This window comes from Mobula hypostoma, chromosome 4 (genome assembly GCF_963921235.1).
Source record: "Mobula hypostoma chromosome 4, sMobHyp1.1, whole genome shotgun sequence".
In the NCBI taxonomy this organism is placed as follows: Eukaryota; Metazoa; Chordata; class Chondrichthyes; order Myliobatiformes; family Myliobatidae; genus Mobula; species Mobula hypostoma.
The window spans coordinates 121,046,889-121,069,395 of record NC_086100.1 but is presented as its reverse complement, the minus strand read 5'-3'; positions in this window follow the sequence as shown (position 1 = coordinate 121,069,395).

Sequence of the window (22,507 nt, the reverse complement as noted above, 5' to 3'; positions counted from 1 at the left end):
GAGATGGCGCTCAGTACTTGGTGTCGGAGAGCTGATCAGAGCTGGATTGTGGCCGGCATGGCAGGGAGAGTTTTTCTTCCTTCTCCTGTCTGCGTGAGATGTGGGACATTTGAGAGACTTTGAACTTTACTGTGCTCATAGACTTCTTCATCAAGTTATGGTATTGTTGCACTGTTTGTAACTATGTTATAATTATGTGGTTTTGTCAGTTTTTTCAGTCTTGGTCTGTCTTGTGTTTTGTGATGTCACACTGGAGGAAATATTGTATCATTTCTTAATGCATGCATTACTAACTGACAATAAAAGAGGACTACGTGTCTTCATAATCATAATCATAACCAAACCATGGCACTGTGGTTCAGGAAGCTGTTCAAGAGGAGTTGGTTGGCGGGGGGGGGGGGGGGGGAGAGACGTTGTAATTGGTGATACCATAGTCAGGGTAATAGAGACAAGCATCAAGAGTCCCGAAGCTTTGTGCTTGCCTGGTGTCAAGATTTGACATATTTTAGTTGACCTGCAGAGGAATTTGGAGTGGGAGTGGAAAGATCCAGTTGCCTTGGTCCATGTGGATACCAGTGGCATAGGAAGAACAATAAAAGAGGTTCTGCTGAGGGAATTTGAACAGTGAGGGACTATATTAAAATGCAGAGCAAATCTATGGATTGTTACCTGAGTCACATACTAATTGGCACAGGGTTAATAAGATCAGAGAAGTAAATGCGTATTTGAAAGATTGGCATGGGAGAAGTGGTTTGAATTTGTGGGATGTTGGCACCAGTACTGGGGAAGGAGGGAGTTAATCCAATGGGATGGGCTGCACCTGAACTATGATGAGACTGGCATCCTGGTGAAAATAACTAAGGCAGGGGATAGGGCTTTAAACTAAATAGTATGGGGGGGGGCAAGGAGAGTCAACAGCTTGGAAAAGCATGGATAAAGTAAAAGAAAATGAGTGTGCAGAAGAGGTTACCAAAGACTCCAGAATAAAAATAAGACATAAACTTTAGAAAGGAATAAGAATTTAACTTCAGGCAATATGAAGACAAACTTAAGAAGAAGGTTGGTGAATACAGGACTGAATGTGCACTATCTGTGTGCACCCAGTGTACAAAACAAAATAGATGACCTTATAGTGTAGGTAGAAATTGGCAGATATGAGGATCACAAAGTTGTGGTTGAAAAAAGATGACAGCTGTGAGATAAACACCCAAGGATACAGGTCCAATCAAAGTGACAGGCAGGTGACAGAAGACCATCGTGGGTAGAGTTAAGAAACTGCAAAGGTAAGATAACGCCAATGAGAGTTTCATACCATCCTCAAAATCGTAGGCAGGAGCTGGGGTACAGCTTACAACGGGAAATAGAAAAGGATGTTAAGTGTAGTATGATATAATAGTCATGGGGGATTTCAATATATAAGTAGGTTGGGAAAATGAGGTTGCTACTGGATCCCAGAGAAGGAATTTGTGGAATGCCTGTGAGATGGCTTTTTGGAGCAGCTTGCTGTGACTGACTAAAGCTGAGCCATGCAGAAGCTATAACTGGGTAATATGAATGTCCTTATTTGCACAACAAACCTTCAGCAGAGAGAGTCCAGGAGAATTCAGGAGAATTCTCACTCTGCTGACATGATGTTTTATACTCTTCAACACCAAGATCACAACAAATTATTAACTACGGCTTCAATTGCTATGATCACGTACTTAGCTCTAACATTTTCAATATAGTCAGGTAAATTTACAGAATTACATATTTACAATGGTACCACATCACAACTAGCAGAATATTTTAAATATTCAATACTGGCATTGGTTCCAAAAGATTCACGGTTGTTTAATCTCATTACCAGTACACAAGTGTAAAGGAGAACATAGAAACATAGAAACATAGAAAATAGGTGCAGGAGTAGGCCATTCGGCCCTTCGAGCCTGCACCGCCATTTATTATGATCATGGCTGATCCTCCAACTCAGAACCCCGCCCCAGCCCTCCCTCCATACCCCCTGACCCCCGTAGCCACAAGGGCCATATCTAACTCCCTCTTAAATATAGCCAATGAACTGGCCTCAACTGTTTCCTGTGGCAGAGAATTCCACAGATTCACCACTCTCTGTGTGAAGAAGTTTTTCCTAATCTCGGTCCTAAAAGGCTTCCCCTCTATCCTCAAACTGTGGCCCCTCGTCCTGGACTTCCCCAGCATCGGGAACAATCTTCCTGCATCTAGCCTGTCCAATCCCTTTAGGATCTTATACGTTTCAATCAGATCCCCCCTCAATCTTCTAAATTCCAACGAATACAAGCCCAGTTCATCCAGTCTTTCTTCATATGAAAGTCCTGCCATCCCAGGAATCAATCTGGTGAACCTTCTTTGTACTCCCTCTATGGCAAGGATGTCTTTCCTCAGATTAGGGGACCAAAACTGCACACAATACTCCAGGTGTGGTCTCACCAAGGCTTTGTACAACTGCAGTAGTACCTCCCTGGTCCTGTACTCGAATCCTCTCGCTATAAATGCCAGCATACCGTTCGCCTTTTTCACCGCCTGCTGTACCTGCATGCCCACTTTCAATGACTGGTGTATAATGACACCCAGATCTCGTTGCACCTCCCCTTTTCCTAATCGGCCACCATTCAGATAATAATCTGTTTTCCTATTTTTACCACCAAAGTGGATAACTTCACATTTATCCACATTAAATTGCATCTGCCATGAATTTGCCCACTCACCCAACCTATCCAAGTCAACCTGCATCCTCTTAGCATCCTCCTCACAGCTAACACTGCTACCCAGCTTCGTGTCATCCGCAAACTTGGAGATGCTGCATTTAATTCCCTCATCCAAGTCATTAATATATATTGTAAACAACTGGGGTCCCAGCACTGAGCCTTGCGGTACGCCACTAGTCACCGCCTGCCATTCTGAAAAGGTCCCGTTTATTCCCACTCTTTGCTTCCTGTCTGCTAACCAATTCTCCACCCACACCAATACCTTACCCCCAATACTGTGTGCTTTAAGTTTGCACACTAATCTCCTGTGTGGGACCTTGTCGAAAGCCTTTTGAAAATCCAAATATACCACATCCACTGGTTCTCCCCTATCCACTCTACTAGTTACATCCTCAAACAAAAATATTGTTACTCTAGATCCAATGCAGCACAAAAAAAACACAATAAGGACACAATGCAATAATCAAAAAAAACACAATAACACAATACACAATACAATAAATATATATACATAACCCTATACGTAAGATAGCTTATGTGCATAGGTGGATTTTATGTCCATAGGAATCGAAACTCTACTGACACCGAGCTCAGGAGCGTCAGTATGCAAGGTGACTGACATGAAATGATGAAGTGTGGAGGGGTGGGTTAGTGGGCGGAGGTGTTGATCAGCCTTACTGCTTGGAGAACGTAACTGTTTTTGAGTCTGGTGGTTGAAATGTGGATGCTACGTAGCATCCTCCCTGATGGGAGTGGGACGAACAGTCCTTGAGGAGGGTGGGTGGGATCCTTCATGATGTTAATGGCCTTTTGCCGGCACCTTTCTGTATATATGTCCTTGATGGCAGGTAGGCTGGTGCCGGTGATGTGTCGGCCTGTTTTGACACCTAATATAGAGCCTTCTTGTCCACTGCAGTGTCGTTTCTGAACCAGCCACAGAGTACAAACTGCACTCAGAGTACAATATGCCCCTTTTGTTGCAGTGTTGAAGGATGTGCCATGAATATACAACTAACCAGAAGACTGAATGACAAAATAGACCTGTTCTGAACTGTGCATTAATTATCAGAGATACGCTTTTAAAAATGTGTTAACAGCAGGAACATTCATCTTTGTGTTTCTCTCTGTTTTTTTTCAATGGGAAAGAGAATGTCTCACACCCAATGGATTGGGTTCACTTGCCACAAAGCATTAGTTGGAAGTTAAATTGTGTACAGGTTTTATTTCCTGAAGGCTGGTTTTCATTTTAGTGAATCCATAATTACACGATCCAGCACTGTTCACTCTCCAAGTAATGATCAACTCATGGAAAAGGCAATTCTGGCATCGTGCAATGAACCAGATTTGATTAGGAAGCTTAAGGTAAAGGAACCCATAAGATGCAGTGATTATAATATTATGCAGTGGAATTCTCCCCTGTAGTTTGAAAGGGAGAAGCTAAAAATACATGTATGAGTATCGTGCAACACACATCAAAGTTGCTGGTGAACGCAGCAGGCCAGGCAGCATCTTTAGGAAGAGGTACAGTCGACGTTTCAGGCCGAGACCCTTCGTCAGGACTAACTGAAGGAAGAGTTAGTAAGAGGGTCAGGACTAACTGAAGGAAGAGTTAGTAATGCTGCCTGGCCTGCTGCGTTCACCAGCAACTTTGATGTATGTTGCTTGAATTTCCAGCATCTGCAGAATTCCTGTTGTATCAGTATCATGGTTGAATAAAGGTAACTACAGATACATGAGGGAGGAGCTGGCCAAAGCTGATTGGAAAGGGTCACTAGCAGGTTTAATGTTACAACAACAAAAGCTGGAGTTTCTGGGAGTAATTTTGAAGATGCAGGATCAGTTCATTTCCAATGAAGAAGAAGCATTCTAAAGGGAGGATGAAGCAGTTGTAGCTGACAAACAAATCAAAAGCAGGATAAAAAGCAAAAGAGAGGGCATACACTATGGAAAAATATTAGTGGGAAGCTAGAGGATTTGGAAGCTTTAAAAATAAACAGGAGAAAACTAAAGAAACAATAAGGAGATAAAAAATGAAATTTGAAAGTAAGCATGCTAATATAAAAGAGGATACAACAGATATTCAGTGTAAAGAGTAAAAAAAGGCAAGAAGGGACATCAGACCGCTGGAAAGTGATGCTGGCGAGATAGTAATGGAGAACAAAGAAATGTCAAACAATCTGAATAAGTGTTTTGTGTTAGTCTTCTGTGTGGAAGACACCAGCAGTATGCCAGTAATTTGAGAGAGTCAATGGGCAGAAGTAAGTGTAGTCAATGTTACTAAGGAGAAAGAGCTTGTGAAGCTGAACGGTCATAAGGTAGATAAGTCACCTGGACCAGAGGTAGCAAGAGTATGCGGTTGAGGGGGAAAATAAATCAGCAATGATTGAATGGCAGAGCAGACTTGACGTGCTGAATGGTCTAATTCTGCTTCTACGCCTTATAGTCTTATGGAGTAAGTTTGAAGCATGGGAGCTTAGACTTAGAGAAAAGGTTAGTCCACTTAAAACTGAGTTAATGAGGAATTTATTCTCTTGGAGGTTTATGTATTGCCTTAAAATTGTCTACTCCAGAGAGCAGTCGACCTTGAGTCGTGACAACATTCAAGGCTGGCAATAGGTAAATTCTTGGACTGTTGGGGAACCAAGGGCTTTGGAAAGTGATAATATTCACCCTGATGTAGAGTAAGCTAGAGAGGCCGCATGGTCTATTTTTAATCCTAATTCTTTGTTACATATAATGAAAAAGGAAGTACATCTATAAAGTAACATTTCACGTAATGTGGCAACTTCATTTTAATGCATTTGGCTGCTGCATGTCATCTGGAACCACATGTGTGAGTGCTTATGGTTTGTAGTAGATACTTTGCAGATTTTCTCCATACAGTTCTCCCATTGATAGTCTTGATTTTTTTTTTATCAGATTTTGAGCAAACTTTTATCAGAGTGAAGCAGTAAGATTCACAGACTAAAAGGAATAAAAATGTTAAGTACCACAATGATAACATATGCTGGAAATTTTACTTCTGATCGTGAACTGAGTTTTGCGTTTTAACAAATGAAGCATTCTACTGTGGGAGATTGAGCTGGAGCAATGGACTTCCTCTTTGTGGCAGAGACGGTGCCTGGAATCAGTCCTGTATAACTAACGAACCAGGTCACCACAAAAATTTGTAGTCAGGGCCTTTGGCACAATGCAGAAACATCCCAATGAGATGGCTATCTTTTGATGATTTTCTAGAGAAAAATATGAATGCATAGGTGCTGAAGAACTCTTTCAGACTTGGCCTCTGCTTACCTCTATTGAAAAGTCAGATCCAGTGATTGTGCACCAACGCTCATTTCACCCTCAGGGAGAAGTAGAACAGTTATATGCATTGTTATTGCAGATCTGCCCTCAACTGTGTGCTTATTCCTCTTCAGAAACTTCTGCAGATAAAAAATCTTGGCCAGGTTATCGGGAATATTTTGGCTTTTGCAAATGGAGAAGGATTTTTCAAATTTTGTGGTCAAATTTCTCTCATAATTTTCTGGATCAGTCCAATGTCATGGCAGCATCCATAATCAGGCTGTTGCCAACAACTTGTTATCATTAGGTGAAAAGTCTTCCTTCTGTAGGGAAGGCTTGCATATGCTATTGCCCTGACTCAAATACTGATCGACGCCTGACCGATAATAAGGTGTAGGTGAAAGGCATACAGAACAAAACCCAGGGACAAAGTAAACTCAATACCTTAACTGCAGTAACCCAAGGAAGTACCAGTAATTTACAAAGAGCCTTGAGTCCAGTATGTTTAGGAGGTTTCTATCAGAAAAGAGGGAAAAATTATGAAGGTTTGGGAACAGCAATTTATGAAACAACCAAAGCCACATTTGGGGGGAAAGTGTCAAGGCAATAAGGACACTTTTGGAGAAAAAAAGTAAAAGAATTAAGAAGTCTTGTTAATATCAAAAACAGCCTGTCTGAAACCTAACAAGAAGCCAATGTAGAAAACTAAAGCGAGACATTGACAAGTTAAACAGAGAGAGAGAGAGAGCAGCTTGTTTGCTATTGGATCAGTCTCTGTTATCAGATACAGGCAGCTTCAAATAGAAAACATTTATATTTATGTATGAGCTCTGAAGAAAACAAGTGTGCCCCTCTCTGATTATGCCGTGGGAGAAGGCATGTGCCCCATTTAGAAATCCAGAGATTCTCAGAATCAGGTTTATAATCACCGACATATATTGTGAAATATGTCACTTGAGCAGTGTAAGACAGAAAAAAATGACAATAAGTTTCAATAAAAAGTCATAGTGCAAAAGAGGGCTAGTAAGGTGATTTGTTAATGAGTTCGTCAACACTGCAGAAATCTGATAGAGTGTGTGGGTCCTCAGGCTCCTGTACCTCTTTCCCAACAGTAGTAATGAGAAGAGGGCATGTCCCGGATAACGGGGGTCCTTAATGAGGGTGCCATCTTTCTGAGGCACTTAATGGTGGGGAGGGTGATCCTGTGCATTGGAGCCTCCGTATCAGGATGCTCTCCTCCGTACAGCTGTAGGAGTTTACCAATTCGCCTCAAACTCCTAATAAAGTATGGTGGCTGGCGTGGCCTTCTTCATGATTGCATCAATATGTTGAGCCAAGGTTAGATCCTCCGACATGTTAATGCCCAGGGATTTGAACTGCTCACCCTTTTTAATGGTGAAGTTCAGGCCCTACTGCTTACTGAGGGAGCTCACTGGCATTGTGATTATTCGTGATAACATTCCCCCTTGTGCTAGTGCTGGGGAAGCGGCGCAGGTGCTCCACGGTGTGATCTGCAACCTCAAGGCCACTCACCCTGATGGTGTCTTCATTGATGCTGGTGACTTCAATCATGCCATAAAAACAGTCCTGCCAAGGTTCTACCATCATGTTAATTTCACAACCAGAGGACAGAATATATTAGACCTGTTTTTTACCAATGTTCATGGAGCCTACACCTCACCTCAGATACTCAGACCACATATCCATTTTGCTCATCCCTGCAACAAACCACTGGTTAAATGAGTCAAACCAGTTCACAGGGAAATCTGGACCTGGCCAGAAGGTGCCACCTCCACCTTTCTGAATTAGACCTCTGTCTCTGCAGGCTTCAAGAGGGTCACCATCAATCCGGTGTTCAGGAGAGCAATGGTAACTGATGGTAAATGATGGTGAATGAGGAGCAAATTTGTGAGGAGATAGCAGATATTTGTAGTAAGCACAAGGTTGTGATTGTGGGAGATTTAAATTTTCCACATAGACTGGGAAGCCCATTCTGTAAAAGGGCTGGTTGGTTTGGAGGTCGTAAAATGTGTGCAGGGTAGTTTTTTGAAGCAATACATAGAGGTACCAACTAGAGAAGGAGCAGTGTTGGATCTCCTGTTAGGGAATGAGACAGGGCAAGTGACGGAGGTATTTGTTGGGGAGCACTTTGGGTCCAGTGAACACAATACAATTAGTTTCAGTGTAATTATGGAGAAGGATAGGACTGGACCTAGGATTGAGATTTTTGATTGGAGAAAGGCTAACTCTGAGGAGATGCGAAAGGATTTAGAAGGAGTGGATTGGGAAAATTTGTTTTATGGGAAGGATGCAACAGAGAAATGGAGGTCATTTAAAGGTGAAATTTTGAGGGTTCAGAATCTTTATGTTCCTGTTAGGTTGAAAGGAAAGGTTAAAAGTTTGAGAAAGCCATGGTTTTCAAGAGATATTAGACACTTGGTTCAGAAAAAGAGAGAGATCTTCAATAAATATAGGCAGCTTGGAGTTAATGAGGTACTCGAGGAATATAAAGAATGTAAAAAGAATCTTAAGAAAGAAATTAGAAAAGCTAAAAGAAGATACGAGGCTGCTTTGGCAAGTAAGGTGAAAATAAATCCAAAGGGTTTCTACAGTTATGTTAGTGGCAAAAGGATAGTGAGGGATAAAATTGGTCCCTTAGAGAATCAGAGTGGACAGCTATGTGCAGAGCCAAGAGAGATAGGGGAGATTTTGAACAATTTCTTTTCTTCTGTATTCACTAAGGAGAAGGATATTGAATTGTGTAAGGTAAAGGAAACGAGTAGGGTAGTTATGGAAAGTATGACAATTAGAGAAGAGGAAGTACTGACACTTTTAAAGAATATAAAAGTGGATAAGTCTCCAGGTCCGGACAAGATATTCCCTAGGACTTTGAGGGAAGTTAGCGTAGAAATAACAGGGGCTCTGACAGAAATATTTCAAATGTCATTAGAAACGGGGATGGTGCCGGAGGATTGGCGTATTGCTCATGTGGTTCCATTCTTTAAAAAGGGTTCTAAGAGTAAACCTGGCAATTATTGGCCTGTGAGTTTGACGTCAGTGGTGGGTAAATTGATGGAAAATATTCTTAGAGATGGTATATATAATTTTCTGGATAGACATGGTCTGATTAGGAACAGTCAACATGGATTTGTGCGTGGAAGGTCATGTTTGACAAATCTTATTGAATTTTTTGATGAGGTTACTAAGAAAGTTGACAAGGGTAAAACGGTGGATGTTGTCCATATGGACTTCAGTAAGGCCTTTGACAATGTTCCATATGGAAGGTTAGGTAGGAAGGTTCAATCGTTAGGCATTAATATTGAAGTACTAAAATGGATTCAGCAGTGGCTAGATGGGAGATGCCAGAGAGTAGTGGTGGATAACTGTGTGTCAGATTGGAGGACGGTGTGTAGCGGTGTGCCTCAGGGATCTGTACTGGGTCCAATGTTGTTTGTAATATATATTAGTGATCTAGATGATGAGGTGGTAAATTTGATTAGTAAGTATGCAGATGATACTAAGATAGGTGGTATTGTGGATGATGAGGTACGTTTTCAAAACTTGCAGAGAGATTTAGGACAGTTAGAAGAGTGGGCTGAAAGATGGCAGATGGAGTTTAATGCTGAAAAATGTGAGGTGCTATATTTTGGTAGAACTAATCAAAATAGGACACACATGGTAAATGGTAGGGCATTAAAGAATGCTTTAGAACAGAGAGATCTAGGAATAATGGTGCATAGTTCCCTGAAGATGGAATCTCATGTGGATAGGGTGGTGAAGAAAGCTTTTGGTTTGCTGGCCTTTATTAATCAGAGCATTGAGTATAGGAGTTGGGATGTAATGTTGAATTTGTATAAGGCATTGGTAAGGCCAAATCTGGAGTATTGTGTACAGTTCTGGTCACCAAATTATAGAAGGCATGTCAATAAAATTGAGGGAGTACAGAGGAGGTTTACTAAAATGTTGCCTGGGTTTCATCTCCTAAGTTAATGAGAAAGGTTGAACAAGTTAGGTCTTTATTCTTTGGAGCGTAGAAGGTTGAGGGGAGACTTGATAGAGGTGTTTAAAATTATGAGGGGGAGTTTTCCATTGAGAGTGGGGAAGACTCAATCAAGAGGGCATGGGTTGAGAAATAGAGGACATAACTTTAGGGGTAACGTGAGGGAGAACTTCTTTACTCAGAGAGTGGTAGCTGTGTGGAATGAGCTTCCAGCAGAAGTGGTTGAGGCAGGTTCTATGTTGTCGTTTAAAGTTAAATTGGATAGATATATGGACAGGAAAGGAATGGAAGGTTATGGGCTGAGTGCAGGTCGGTGGGAATAAGATCGGGTAAGAGTTCGGCACGGACTAGAAGGGCCGAGATGGCCTGTTTCCGTGCTGTAATTGTTATATAGAACCATAGAAACCATAGAAAACTACAGCACAGAAACAGGCCTTTTCGCCCTTCTTGGCTGTGCCGAACCATTTTCTGCCTAGTCCCACTGACCTGCACACGGACCATATCCCTCCATACACCTCCCATCCATGTATCTGTCCAATTTATTCTTAAATGTTAAAAAGAACCCGCATTTACCACCTCATCTGGCAGCTCATTCCATACTGCCACCACTCTCTGTGTGAAGAAGCCCCCCCTAATGTTCCCTTTAAACTTTCCCCCCCTCACCCTTAACCCATGTCCTCTGGTTTTTTTCTCCCCTTGCCTCAGTGGAAAAAGCCTGCTTGCATTCACTCTATCTATACCCATCATAATTTTATATACCTCTATCAAATCTCCCCTCATTCTTCTACGCTCCAGGGAATAAAGTCCTAACCTATTCAACTTTTCTCTGTAACTGAGTTTCTCAAGTCCCAGCAACATCCCTGTAAACCTTCTCTGCACTCTTTCAACCTTATTTATATCCTTTCTGTAATTTGGTGACCAAAACTGAACACAATACTCCAGATGTGGCCTCACCAATGCCTCATACAACCTCATCATAACATTCCAGCTCTTATACTCAATACTTTGATTAATAAAGGCCAATGTACCAAAAGCTCTCTCTACGACCCTATCTATCTGTGATGCCACTTTTAGGGAATTTTGTATCTGTATTCCCAGATCCCTCTGTTCAACTGCACTCCTCAGTGCCTTACCATTAACCCTGTATGTTCTACCTTGGTTTGTCCTTCCAACGTGCAATACCTCACACTTGTCTGTATTAAACTCCATCTGCCATTTTTCAGCCCATTTTTCCAGCTGGTCCAAGTCCCTCTGCAGGCTCTGAAAACCTTCCTCACTGTCTACTACACCTCCAATCTTTGTATCATCAGCAAATTTGCTGATCCAATTTACCACATTATCATCCAGATCATTGATATAGATGACAAATAACAATGGACCCAGCACTGATCCCTGTGGCACACCACTAGTCACAGGCCTCCACTCAGAGAAGCAATTCTCTACTACCACTCTTTGGCTTCATTGAGCCAATGTCTAATCCAATTTACCAACTCTCCATGTATACCTAGTGACTGAATTTTCCTAACTAATCTCCCATGCGGGACCTTGTCAAAGGCCTTACTGAAGTCCATGTAGACAATATCCACTGCCTTCCCTTCATCCACTTTCTTGGTTACCTCCTCAAAAAACTCCAATAGATTGGTCAAACATGACCTACCATGCACAAAGCCATGTTGACTCTCCCTAATAAGTCCCTGTCTATCCAAATGCTTGTAGATTCTGCCTCTTAGTACTCCCTCCAATAACTTACCTACTACTGATGTTAAACTCACTGGCCTATAATTTCCCGGATTACTTTTCGATCCTTTTTTAAACAACGGAACAACATGAGCCACTCTCCAATCCTCCGGCACCTCACCTGTAGACAGCGACATTTTAAATATTTTTGCCAGGGCCCCTGCAATTTCAGCACTAGTCTCCTTCAAGGTCCAAGGGAACACCCTGTCAGGTCCCAGGGATTTATCCACTTTAATTTTCCTCAAGACAGCAAGCACCTCCTCCTTTTCAATCTGTACAGTTTCTATGATTTCACTACTTGTTTCCCTTAATTCCATAGACTTCATGCCAGTTTCCTTAGTAAATACAGACACAAAAAATCTATTTAAGATCTCCCCCATTTCCCTTGGTTCCGCACATAGCCGACCACTCTGATCTTCAAGCGGACCAATTTTATCCCTTACGATCCTTTTGCTCTTAATATACCTGTAAAAGCTCTTTGGATTATCCTTCACTTTGACTGCCAAGGCAACCTCATGTCTTCTTTTAGCCCTCCTGATTACTTTCTTAAGTATATATGGTTATATGGTTATTATCACCAGTGGCACTGACTTCACCAACCATGAAGTGCTTTGAGCAGCTGGTAATGGATCGTACAAACTTCCACCTTCCAGCTACATTGGGCCCTTTCCAGTTCACCTACTGCTCATATCAGTCCACTGATGATGTCATAGCTTCAGCCCCCCACTCCATCCTGTCCCACTTAGAAAGTGATGCCTTGTACACCAGGATGTTGTTCCTCGACTTCAGCTTTAGCGTTTAATACAATCATCCCTCAGTGACTGGTGAGTGAACTGTCCTCTTTGGGATTGAACACCCCGCTCTGTAACTTGATCTTGGACTTCTTGACAGGGAGACCCCAGTCAGTCCGAGTTTGTCAGCAACACCTCAAGCTCCGTCACGCTGAGCTCTGGTGCCCCACAGGGTTGTGTGCTCAGTCACTGTTGTTCATGCTGCTGACTCATGACTGCACAGCCAGATTCAGCTCGAACCACATCATCAAGTTCGCTGATGATACGACAGTGGTTGGCCTCGTCAGTAACAATGATGAGTTAGTATACAGAGAGGAGGTAGAGAAGCTTGTCAAATGGTGTGAGAACAACAAGCTGAGTTTCAATGTGGACAAGACAAAAGAGGTGATTGTGGACTTAACCCTTACATACTGTTCGGGTCAATTTTGACCCTTTTTGACCTTTGACCGTGGTGAAAACTCCCCAAACACCGTTTTTTTCCAGCTAAAATTTTATGACTTTTCCTAAAGTGACCCAAAATGTGCAAAAATGAAAAGATTAAAAAAGTTAAACTTTTGTACAGGTGCTACAATTTTTGCAGCACTGAAGCTGTTCTGGGTCAAATTTTACCCGTACCGATTGCAAGCAAGGGAAATATGGGATAAAGATATGGGCAGACTGTAATGCACGTTCCAGTTATGATTGGAATTTGCAAGTTTATACTGGGAAGCCAGCTGTGGGAGGCCCGGAGAGAAAGCAAGGCATGTGCGTCATGTTGGACATGATGGAAGGGCTGAAAGGACACAACATGACCTATCACAACTTCTTCACGTCTCATGAGCTTGGTCAGGCACTCCTGAAGAAGAAAATCACAATGGTGGGTACTGTGAGGCGGAACAAGCCAGAGATGCCACCTGCTCTGACTGAAAGAAGGGGGAGAGATGTCTCGTCTTCTAAGTTTTCATTCACCCATGACACCACAGTTGTGTCGTGTATGGCAAAGAAGAACAAGAATGTGATGCTCATGAGCACTTTACATAAGGCTGCAGAGGTAAGCGATCAGAGGGACAGAAAACCAGCTATCATCCCAGACTACAATGCCAACAAAAGGGGGGGTTGATAACCTTGACAAAGTTACAGGCACATACAGTTGCAAGAGGAGAACAGCCCACTGGCCTCTCGCTATATTTCATAACATCATTGACATTTCCACATACAATGCCTTTGTCATCTGGAGTGACCTGAGCCTTGCCTGGAGGGCAAGCAAGAGAAACTGGAGGGGATTCTTTTTTGGAGGAGCTTGGAAAGGCCCTTGTAACTCCTATTCAAAGGCAAGAACACCTTCCTTGCGCAGCATTCTCAGCAGCAGTGGTAAGGGCAGTGCGGCAATCTGAACCTGGCCCTGTTCAACAAGTCCCACAAGCGGCCAACACAGGGGGACAAAAGAGAAGGAGATGCAGCTTCTGCCCTGCAAAAAAGGACTGCAAAACATCGACTACTTGCAGTAAATGTGGTAGACTCATATGCAAGGGCCACACATGCAAGGTTTCCCACTACTGCTTTGAATGCAAAGACTAGTTTGCAAATAGCACCTACTTTTGTGTTTAGTTTGTTGGTTAAATGTTATTTAATGTTGAATTAATAGTTAATAGTTATAATTAGATAGTAGTTAGTCGGATTTTTTTAATGATATAGCAGTGAGGACAGTGTTTGCTGGTTGTAATGGTTACAAATGGTTATATAATAATGCTTATGTAATAAACTCCACAGTTCTAAAATGTTCCTGAGATTTTCAGTTTCAATAAAATATATTTAATTCTTTATAACTGTTATGTTTTCATGTCTTAGGTAAAATAGGGCATTAGATTGTGTGACAGTGTACATTTTTTCTCCAACGACGAGTGGTGTAAAACCTAAAAAAGACACTGTCCCTCATCTCTGATACATTAATTAAGGATTAATCAAACTTTTATTAATGTCAGATAGGCTATTTTGACATTGTAGATAGATCAGTGGCTCAAAATTTGGTACAGACACTTGTTATAGGGGGATTCTTGGGCCAGGGTGAACATTGACCCTGACCATATGGGGAAGGTATAGAATCTGAACAGTATGTAAGGGTTAAGGAAGGCACAGATCGACCACTCTCCATTACACATCAAAGGCTCTGCCATGGAGAGAGGGAAGAGCATAAAGTTGCTGTGTGTGCACATAACGGGCGATCTAACCTGGGCCTACAACACCTCCTCATTAGTCAAGAAGACACAGCAGTGTCTACTCTTTCTCAGGAAATTGAGGTGGACAAGGTTCCCTGCCCCCTTGCTAACAACTTTCCACAGGAGCACCATCCAGAGTGTCCTGTCTGGCTGCATCATTGTGTAGTATGGAAGCTGCAAGGTATCAGACCGCAGGACCCTACAGAGGACAATAAAAACCACTGGGAGGATCATTGGGTCTCCCTTCCCACTATTTATGACATTTACTGGGAGAGTTGCAGGCAAAGGGCCCAAAGTATTTTTGAGAATCCCTAACACCCATCTGACAATCTCTTTGACCCACTGCCATCAGGAAGGAGGTATGGAAGCATCAGGACTAGGACTGTCAGACTGGGCAACAGCTCCTTCCCTCAGGCTGTGAGACTAATGTATACCCTGCCACCTCCGAGATCTCATCACTAGGACAGCGAGCTGGTTACTGTTTACCTGTGCTGCACTTTACTACGTGTATTTTGAATTATATTTTATTATCTAATTAATGGTATAATATTTTGTTCCTGTGTGGTGTGTGATGTATGTTGTGTGGGTGCACCATGGTCTGGAGGAATGTTGTTTCGTTTGGTTGTATATATGTACAGTCAAATGACAATAAACTTGAACATGAACTTGAATTGAAGCTGCTCACCCTTTCCAACAATGACTCTCAATCAGGACTGGTATGTGTTCTCCTGACTTCCCTTCCGGAAGTCCACAGTCAGTTCTTTGGTCTTGCTGTTATTGATTGCAATGTTGTTGTTATGGCCTCTTGGTGCCATCTGAGATTCTGCTAATAATAGTGATGTCATTGGCGAAATTATAGGTGCTGTTTGAGTTATGCCCAGGCACACAGTCATGGGTGACAGTATGATGCTTTATTTTCCTTACTTCAGACAATTTGGGAATGATCTGTTGCCTAGCCCAGTGGTCCCAACCACCAGGCCGCGAGGAAACAATATGATTTGGCGATATGAAACAATATGAGTCAGCTGCACCTTTCCTCATTCCCGGTCACGCACTGTTGAACTTGAAGTAACCTACCAAATCATACCAAATAACGCATGAAACCTAAAATAACACTAACATACAGTAAAAGCAGGAATGATATGATAAATATACAGCCTATATAAAGTAGAAATAATGTATGTACAGTGTAGTTTCACTTAACAGAATTGAGAAGATTAAGCCAAAACTGATTTGTAGAAAAAAATTGGCACATACACGCACGCGCACGTCACGCATGCGCACACAGGTGCCCGCGCAAGGCTTCATGGTCATGGTAGTCTTTCTCGGGGTAAACACAAGTGTCCCGTATTTGACTGTTACTTTTGTCCCTTATTTGGGAGTGAGTAAGTTAGCAACCCTACTTGAACACAAACCCCCACCCCTCCGGTCGGCCGATCCGCAAGAATATTGTCAATATTAAACCGGTCCGTGGTGCAAAAAAGGTTGGGGACCCCAGGCCTAGCCACTTCAGCCTGAAATTTAGTCGTGGCCACAAATTTAATTCTTAACTAAATTAGGGGTGTTGCCTAGCAGTGTGAAAGAACAGTTTTCTTGTCATCACTCTGCAGAAATCACTCCTAACAGAACCTTCCCTTTTTGTTACCTCATAATTTCTGTGCTTCAGCTGTGATTTAAATATTTCCCTTTAATTGCACACACAATGCACAAATTTTTATTTAAAGTGTGTCCTTTGCTGAAGATGAATGGCATTATTAGTTGGGAATGGAACATTGTTCAGGGAAGCACCACTTGCTAACACAAAGTGTAATGCCCTCTGCTCTGCTTCAACACAGCTCTGAAGCGCACCCAACTGCATCAATGTGACACTTTCCCCTAACCAACCACACAACCCTCTTGAGATTTTCAATTTAGTGCCAAAGTAAGAGCAGCTGTGCATGGTGGACCTGGGCCAATAAGGAACTGACTGAAACTATGAAAGTCTTTTCCAAGACTTTCTCAATTTCAGCCAAGCATAAGAAACCTTCATTCACTTATTCTGGACAGGATATGACCCCAGGTCCCAGAAGTGAGACAACCGTATGCCTGGACTCACACTATTCACTCACACTTTTGTGAAAAAGATACTCAACTCTTAGGTGTAAATTTATATTGGAGGAATATAAATGATATAAAGCTACAATAAACACTCAAAATTTCAATTCAGAATTTAAAGCTGTAAACACTTTGAACTTTGTGAGGCCCTTTGAATTATCTACAATAGCTGGGGTAAAATAATGGAACGGCTGAGAACAGATTAAAGAATGTGTTCAAATTCACAACAAATGAGGAACAAAAATTTAAGGATTTAAGTAAATCTGGAATTACAAAAAAACAGATGCAATGAAGGTTATGAATCATTGGGCTGATGTGAAAACCTCAGGTTTTCTTTGATAAATCTGCCCTCCTTATCCGATCCAGCCTTTATATGTCTCCAGACCACCAATGTGGGTCTGCCCTTTAAAATGTCCACTAAAATCAAGGGTTAATTAGAGAGTGACAATAAATGTCATGTACTACAAATAAATAAGACTCTGCAGCCATCTGGAGAAGATGATTTAGATTTGTTTATATTGTTTTTCTTGAGGTTTCTATAAATTATATGGCAGAAGATTAGGAGAATTCTCATCAACTCATTCAAAAACAAATATTTTTTCTGCACTTATTCTGTTACCTCACTTCTTTTATTTTGCATTAATTTCCACTTGCAACTAAATAGTCTGGTCTTGAAATGTGATTATGCTGTCCTCCTTACTTCAACTCCATAGGTCTGAGTGTACTTTTGCTGAAGTGAAACGATACTACTACAATCACTTTTGCTGCTAAGTGTTCTTAAATCTTGATCACGCAAAAAAAAAACCTGTGGTATCTTCTCAAAAGCCTTTTGGAAACTAATGCAAACCAGCCACAACGACCAAATTTCCTTGTTGAGCCTCTCTGTGACATCATCAAAAAGCTCCTTCAAGTTAGTTAGACAAGATTTGAACAAATCCATGCTGATTTTCTGGGATCAAACTATTCTTGTGTGAGGGAATCAAAAATTTCTCCTTGGTTATTGCACCTCATTCTTCTCCATCACCGTAGTTAAGCTGACTGATCTGTAGTTTCTCAATTTTTCCCTACACCATTTTTTTGAACAAAATGTAACAGTTTCAATTTGTCCAGTCCTCAGTCAGTACCCCAGACCTAACTTTGGATGTTTGGAAGACTATGGCCATGGTCTCTACAATTCCCTTCCATACTTTCCTTCACAATCTATGATGCATCCTATTTTGACGAGGTAACTTTTTCCACTTGAAGTGCAACTTGCTGGCATTTTTGTTATCACAAACAAGAGAAAATCTGCAGATGCTAGAAATCTGAGCAACACACACAAAATGCTGGAGGAACTCAGTAGGCCAGGCTGCATCTATAGAAAACAAGTACAGTCGACGTTTCAAACGCTTCGGCAGGTCATTTTTGCTATACGTATCCTGTTTATTTCTTATTAGTCATATTGAAATTTAATACACTTTTTTTTCTGAAGCTGTAGCAGCATCATCTTCTTTGGTGAAGGCACACATTAAATATGCACTTAGTACCTCAGTCTGCTACCATACATAGTTTTCCTTCATGATCTCTGGCTGAATCTCTCCTTTCTAGCCTTATTTCTGTTTGCACGCCTTTGGAGTATTTTTAGACTCTTTCATTTTAGGTGCTGGGCTCCCTTTCTTGATATCACTTTACCTTTTTTATTTTTTTCTTAATTTCCTCTCCGAACCTACTGTAAATACCCTGCATCTCATTTCAGTCACCAATTTGACATCGGCCGTTTACACTTTTCCCCCTGTTCTGTTTTGCATACTGTTTTACATAAGTTATCAGAAACACAAGAGATTTGCAGATACTGATAATCTTGAACAAGACACATAAAATGCTGGAGGAACTCAGCAGGTCAGACTGCATCTATGAAAGGGAAATAAACAGTCACTGTTTCAGGCTGAGAGCCTTCATCAGGGCTAGAAAGGAAGGGGGCAGAAACCAGAATAAGAAGGTAGGGGAGGGGAAGGAGTAGAAGCTGGCAGGTGACAGGTGAGACCAGGTGAGTAGGAAGGTAAGTGTGAAGGGGAGGTGGGTGAAGTAAGAAGCTGGGAGGTGACAGGTGGCAAATATAAAAAGGCTGAAAAATATGGAATCTAATGAGACAGGACAGTGGGCTATAGGAGATGGAGGAGGGGAACCAGAGAGAGAAGATCAGCATATGAGGAGAAGAGATGGGGTGAGAGGATAACCAGAATAGGAAATTTTTTAAAAAAGAGAGAAGGGGCAAGGGGGAGTAATTACAGGAAGTTGGAGAAGTATGTTCATGCCATCATGTTGGAAGCTACCCAAATGGAATGAGGTGTTGCTTCTCCAACCTGAATTTGGCCTCATCATGGCAGTAGAGGAGGCCATGGACAGATATATTAGAATGTGAATGGCATGTCGAATTGGAATGGGACCGCTTCATCAAGCACCTTATCTCTCTCCGCTGCAGTAGACAGGGAACCACTACATCAGGCACCTTCACTTTGTCTGCCGCAAAAGGCAGGATCTCCCAGTGGCTTCCTATTTCAATTTGACATGCCATTCACATCTAACATGTCAGTCCACTGCCACAATGAGGCCAAAATCAGGATGGAGGAACAACACCTCATATTTTGTCTGTGTAGCCTTCATCCTGATGGCATGAACATCGATTTCTCTATCTTCTGGTAATTACTCCCCCTCCCCTTTCTCTCTCTGTATCCATTGTCCATCATGGTTACACTCTCACCCCTTCCGTTCTATTCACCTGTCCATCACCGCCATTTAGTTCCCCTCCTCCTACACTTCTGTCCATGGTTTATTGTTCACTCCTGTTAGATTCCTTCTTCTTCAGCCTTTTCCTAGCTTCCGCATCTCCCCCTCAGCATTCCCCTCTCCTGGTCTCACCTACCAGCTGCCAGCTTGTACTGCTCCTCCTCTTTCCACCTAATTATGGCTTCTGCTTTTTGCTTTCCACTCCTGATGAGGGGTCGTGAGTTAAAACATCGACTGTTTAACCCCTTCATGGATTGCCAGACTGTTTTTGCCATATAAATACTGTTCATTACTGGTTGAATGTACATTATCAAAAGGTAAATCTCCAAATCATTCCATGATGTGGAATCATCACTATTAGTTGTTAATAATTTCAGAATACAGGACCAAAATGGAATAAACTCCCCATAAATATACAAATGATCAAAGCAACATCATCTTGCATGTGGCTTCAAAATTTTAGTTTTTTCCAGTGATAAGTGAGCCTAGAACTAGGGGACATAGCCTCAAGATTTGGGAGAATAGATTTAGGATTGAGATGAGGAGGAACTGCTTTTCCCAGAGAGTGGTGAATCTGTGGAATTCTCTCCCCAGTGAATCAGTGGAGGCTACCTCAGTAAATATATATAAGACAGGGACCACAGCAAAGTAAGAGAATGGGGGAATCTTCCAATATAAATTTATGAGAAGATCCAGAGGAGGTCCTAAGAAATAGCATAAATGCATTCATACCATTTTGTGTCAGCATTTACAGAGTTTCTAGTCTTAGCTTTTTGAACAAGTTTACATGCTGAGAATATAAAAGAGATCCAGTAGGTTATATTGGTCGGTGTCCAGACCCTGAGAACAAAAGAGACAAAATGTTAGTTGCCAGCTCTATTATGGACATGAGACTCTGTAGTATCCAGGATGTCTTCAAGGAGCGATGCCTCCAAAAAAGGCAGCATCCATCTTTGAGGACCCCAATCACCCAGGACATGCCCTGTTCTCATTGCTACCATCAGGTAGAAGGTACAGGAGTACACACTCAATGATTCAGGAACAGCTTCTTCCCTTCTGCCATCTGATTTCTGAATGGACATTGAGCCCATGAGCACTATCTCACTACCTTTTATTTCTATTTTTGCACTGCTATTATAGATAAATTTACTGTAATTCATGTTTTCTCTCTATTATTATGTATTGCAATGTACTGCTGCAGCTAAGACAACAAATTTCATGACATATACCAGTGATATTAAACCTGATTCTGAAAAATTATACAAGAATGTATACTCCCTATAATAGAGATAAATGCATTTATTCATGTAATTATTATAATCTTACCTTCGCTGTGCCCGCTTGGATTAATTGGCACCCAGTTTATTGAACGTTCTAAATGGCAATGAAATTTGCCTTTTGTGCCCTTATGTCTCCCATGAATGTTTCTCTAATAGTATGTTCCTAAACTAAAAATACCTACAATGCAGCACACACAAAATGCTGAAGGGAGGCAGCAGGCCAGGCAGTATCTGTGGAAAAAAGTAAACAGTCAATGTTTTGGGTCGGGACCCTTTATCAGGACTAGAATGAAAGAGAAGTTAGAGTAGGAAGGTGGGGGGAGGGGAGGAAGAAGTACAAGGTGGTAGGTGATAGGGGAAACCAGGAGAAGAGACAACAGTGTAGTAAAGAGCTGAGAAGATGATTGGTGAAAGAAATAAAGGGCTGGAGAAGGGGAATCTGATAGGAGAGAATAGAAGACCATGGAAGAAAGGGAAAGAGGAGGAGCACTAGAGAGAGGTGATGGGCAGGTAGGGACATAAGATGAGGGAGGGAAATAGGAATGGGGAATGGTGAAGGAGGGCTGGTAATTACTGGAATTTTGAGAAATTGTTGTTTATACCATCAGGTAGGAGGCTACAAGGTGTTGATCCACCAAACTGAGTGTGGCCTCATCGCGGCAGTAGAGGAGGCCGTGGATTGACATGGCAGCATTGGCCCTCCCCTCTCACAGAAACCACAGAAAAAACTACAGCACAGAAACAGGCCTTTTGGCCCTTCTTGGCTTTGCCGAACCATTTTCTGCCTAGTCCCACTGACCTGCACACGGACCATATCCCTCCATACACTTCCCATCCATGTATCTGTCCAATTTATTCTTAAATGTTAAAAAAGAACCCACATTTACCACCTCATCTGGCAGCTCATTCCATACTTCCACCACTCTGTGTGAAGAAGCCCCCCCCCCAATGTTCCCTTTAAACTTTTCCCCCCTCATCCTTAACCCATGTCCTCTGGTTTTTTTCTCCCCTTGCCTCAGTGGAAAAAGCCTGCTTGTATTCACTCTATCTATACCCATCATAATTTTATATACCTCTATCAAATCTCCCCTCATTCTTCTACGCTCCAGAGAATAAAGTCCTAACCTATTCAACCTTTCTCTGTAACTGAGTTTCTCAAGTCCCGGCAACATCCTTGTAAACCTTCTCTGCACTCTTTCAACCTTATTTATATCCTTCCTGTAAGTTGGTGTCCAAAACTGAACACAATACTCCAGATTCGGCCTCACCAATGCCTTATACAACCTCATCATAACATTCCAGCTCTTATACTCAATATTTTGATTAACAAAGGCCAATGTACCAAAAGCTCTCTTTACGACCCTATCTACCTGTGATGCCACTTTTAGGGAATTTTGTATCTGTATTCCCAGGTCCCTCTGTTCTACTGCACTCCTCAGTGCCTTACCATTAACCCTGTATGGTCTACCTTGGTTTGTCCTTCCAACATGCAATACCTCACACGTGTCTGTATTAAACTCCATCTGCCATTTTTCAGCCCATTTTTCCAGCTGGTCCAAGTCCCTCTGCAGGCTCTGAAAACCTTCCTCACTGTCTACTACACCTCCAATCTTTGTATCATCAGCAAATTTGC